Below are 4267 nucleotides of genomic sequence, written 5' to 3' on the forward strand. Positions count from 1 at the left end.
ATGTGCTGTACCAACCTGTCTTTGTTGGGGATGGAGGGAGGCTCCCCTTCTCACTGTCCCTTCTTCCATCACAGTAGCCCAGTGGCCTCTCCAAATGAGACCAAGGGCAGGAACCACGTGCCTTAACTTCCTTCTGCGTGTCTTCCAGAGCCGAGAGAAACAGGACTGTCAGAGCTGGACAGCAGGCCAACCCATCCCAATCATCTGTGGGGCCAGGACAAGAAGACCCTGGAAGGCCCAGCTACGAAATGGTTACAAGTTTAAAAGTTACAAATCAAGCTACAAACTGTCTTCTGCTTTATCAGACCTAGTAACGACCTAGCAACTGGGATCTAGGTGGCTTGAGCATAAGTCCACCCCCATGACATCCTTTTCCCATTCAGGTCCCAGGCTGTACTGTGAGGACCTTGGGCACGTGCTTGTGGCCACTGCAGCCTGTTCTTCAAGCTCCATCTACACCTCTTGCAAGGAGCCAGCTTTTGTCTCCGCATGGGAGGCAGGACCTAGAGAAGAGGACTTTCTAAACCTTAGAAATTGGCCCAGCAGTGTTTAGGATAAGAATCCAGAAGCAGGGCCTCCCTGGTGGTGTGAGTTGAGCACAGGACTGAGAAACTGTCCGCAGCCTCTGCAGGGCCGGTTTGATTCCTGGCGGGCCAGGGAGTTTCCCACATGGGGTGCAGACCTCTCCTGTCTCGCCCGCTGCTCCCCTCAACAGTGTACTTCGGTCCGTCTGCCTGTTCTGCTCCCCGCTCTGTCTCTGGTGAATTCTCTCACACTCCTGCGCCTCTGGCCTATACCCCAGTGCGTGTATAAATAAATAAATCTTTTAAAAAAAAAAACTATACAAAAAAAAAGAATCCAGAAGCATAGTTGCAAAGATAGGGCATGGGCTCTGGGACACAGCCCTGTCCCTGTGACTCGGGCTGTGGGTGGGGTGTGGGCAGAGGCCCCAGCAGCGGCTTCTGAGGGCTTGCTTGTCGAAATGTGGTCCCTGACCAGCAGTGCAGGCGTCGGGAGCTGGCCAGGACCACAGACTCCAGACCTGCTGAGCCAGAACCTGCATTCTAACCAGATCCCCTGGGGATTCAGTGGCACATCGAAGTTTGAAAAAAAGCAGCTCTAAAGCACAAAGCCCAGGACCAGGGTCCCCTCCACCCAGGTCTCGGGGCCCTAAAAACAGGGAACAACAATGTGCCTTCCATGGATGCCAAACATCCCCAGACAGGGTGACAGCCTGGCTCAGTGATTTCACACCCTCTTTCTCTGGGTCCTCAATGGCCAAGGTCCAGCTCTGTGCATGTCGCTGGCCTGAGCCAACTGGCTCAATAGGAGACACCTACGTCCCAGGGGCCCAAGTTGACTCTCTTCCAGGAATTTGAAACTTAAGCCCCAAATCAGCTCCTGGAGTGATAGCAATTGTCATAGCGAACCCTTCCTGCACCTGAGAGATGCCCAGCTGAAGTTTCACAGGCACTAAATCCGATTGTCACAGCAGCCTCACCAGGCAGATGTTATTACTCTGCTTATTTTTCAGATGGGATGAAGCTCAGAGGTTAAGCCATTCTCCCAAAGGCTTGGGGGCATTTGAGGCACCAGGAGAGCTGAGTGATTGGCAGGTAGAAACCGAGCCATAAGATGTAGAGACCAGGGCACCAGCCTCTGCTGCCAGGCTCCAGGATGTCCACCTGCCTGGGAAATGCCTGTGTGCCCGGGGAGTAAGAGCCCCCTCTGTGAGATGGCCTGCAGTGAGGGTCATAGGGCGGCCTGGGGGCGGCGTGAAGGGCGGGAGCTGTGGGGAAAGAGCATAGAGGCTCCTCTCCAGAGTGAGACCAAAGCGCTGACCAAGACCAGCCTGGCCGCCACTCCAGTCCAGACCAGCAATGGTGCCACTATGAGGCCTGCCAGACCTCTGACCACCCCCAATTTCCTCTGTCTTGTGAGTTAGCAACCAATTTGCCAAAAAAAATGGTATTGGCAGCTGGTTTTTTGAGACAGAGAGGAGTGGACAGGCTGCATCTCCTTTGTGGGCCAGGGGAGTGGCGCCCAGAGGCTGAGAGGTGGAGACAGCTGTGATGGATCAAGGTCCGGCCTAGAGAAGGGAGTTGGGGGCCTCACTGGTTGAAGGCCAAGACTGGTCCCTGATTTTGGCTCTCAGAGAACAGGCTATGGGTGGAATCTGCCTTTCTGGGTGAGGAGAGGAGTGCCCTGGGGGCAGCAGGCCTCTGGCGACTCAAGGAGACAAAATTAATCAGGAGCAGTAAGTTTCTGTCAGAATCCAAGCCTTAGCAGGTACAGCATTGTTTGGCTTTATTTTAAAAAACCACCATCTTTATTAGCACTAATACAACAGTGGCCCCCTGCTGTCACCTGACAAACATCACACAGCCCTCACGCAGGTCACACCTCCCGTGGCTGGCAGTACAGGTGTTCCTTCCTAGATAGTGCCCTGGCCCAGGGGAGCCACACAGAAATAAACTTCTCATTGCACAAACCTCCCTTAAAAAAATAAATCAAACAATCATCAGGTCAGCGAAGAGGGAATCACTGGCTCCCCCAAGTATAGAGGGACAAAGCTTGGTAGCAGAGGCCAGCTCCTTCCGGCCCCTCGAGGTGGGGTGAGGGGTCGCCCCGGCCTGGTGGCCAGTACTCCTGAGGATGGTGTGACTGTGGCCAGAACGCTGCCAGCGGCCTCCTTCACTGCTCAGAGATGGAAGGGATCTGTCCTAACGCCCACAGGTGGGGGCGAAACACTGGGAACCCGGCCTGTCATCAGCATCCCTAAGGCCCCCGCAGACTGGGACACAAATAGCTCTGGGCCCACGCAGCTCCCAGTCTGCTGACGAGGGTGGCTTGCTCCTGTTTCTTCTCTTTTTCACTTTTCCAAGGAGCAAATTCAGAGTAAGAGCTGGCAGTTCTGGAAACTTTTTCCCTCCTCAGACAACCGTGGCAATAATGAAGAAGAGAGAAGACCCTCTCCAGGCTCTCTGCTGATTTTCGTAGGGGTGGGAAAGGAGGGACCCTTCTTCTGGAGTGAGTGGTCCCCAGGGCCCAGTCGGCAGGGCTGGTGTGGAGATCCCCAGCTCACACTGCAGACAGAGTCCCTCAGTACTTGGCTTGGGTCTGGGCCTGTGCCTGCTCTAACCAGGTAATGGCGCCTACCTATTCCTGGCTGGTCAGAGGGCCTCACAGTCTTTCTGGGCCTGGCCACCCCCTGCTCCAGGCCTGCAGATCCCTGGACAGTCCCCAGAGCTGCACCCTTCAGTCCAGAGGCAACAGGGGCTGCTAGATATACAAGCATAGCTGAGTAGTGCAGGGTCATCCAGCGGGGTAGACTCAGGTAATCTGAGATGGATTCCAGAGGGAGGAACCTCAGGATGGGGGATGCCTACTGGCTGGGCTTAACCCCAGCACAGAGCCTTGTCCAGCCCAGTTCACTGAGGCAGGGCACAAGAGCATGCTCAGTTCTGAGGCCGCCCTTCTTACAGCAGACAAGTATTTAGGTAGGATTTCAGACCCCCAACCCTGCAGCTAGCCCCTACCTAGTAAAAATTCTTACTGGTCAGCACTTCCTTTATCTGCGGACCCCGTGAGGGTTTCATTCCATGGGCCAGCCAGGACCTCCCTCCCCTCCCCAGCCCAGAAAACAAAAAAGAAGCTGCGCCCCTGTCAAGTAGCTTTGCCTCATTGGGGGGCCTGGCTGCAGCTTCAGGGCGGATGCCTGGGTGGACAGTGTCCTCAGGAGGGATATTGAATTGAGGCTGGAGGGAAAGACAGAGCGAGGAGGGTGGGCTAATGCGAGGTGGTGGGGGACAGTGTCCACTCTCTGGAGGGTGGTGGGGCCCACATGGGAAGAGCCAGGGGCCTGTCATCTCACCAGACTCCCTGGGTGGCTCAGCAGGGCAAACTCCGGCAGAGAGGGCCATGTGGGAAGCCTGGGCGCAGCCTGTTTCCTTGGTAACTGGCCTTTTCCAAACCCAAGCCTGGTGAGGTTCCATGTAGTGGGAGCCTGCAGATTTGCAGGGAAGCGGCTGTGCCAGCCTGTGGGTGGGGCGTGACTGGGAGGCTGCCAGCTCACCACCTCAGGTAGCAGAGGGACAGGTGGTGCCTGGGAGGCAGAGGCTGAGTTCCAGCAGGAGAGACCTGCTCATGTCCAACTTGAGGTTGGGGGACTTTTCTTTAACATTCGTCTTTATTCCAGTTGGAAGCAATCGCAGAAACTTCAGCATCGGAATCACGGCTGTGAGGCGCTCATGGGTTCTCACATCTC

Source organism: Talpa europaea, assembly GCF_964194135.1.
Source record: "Talpa europaea genome assembly, chromosome: 4".
NCBI classification, from domain to species: Eukaryota; Metazoa; Chordata; class Mammalia; order Eulipotyphla; family Talpidae; genus Talpa; species Talpa europaea.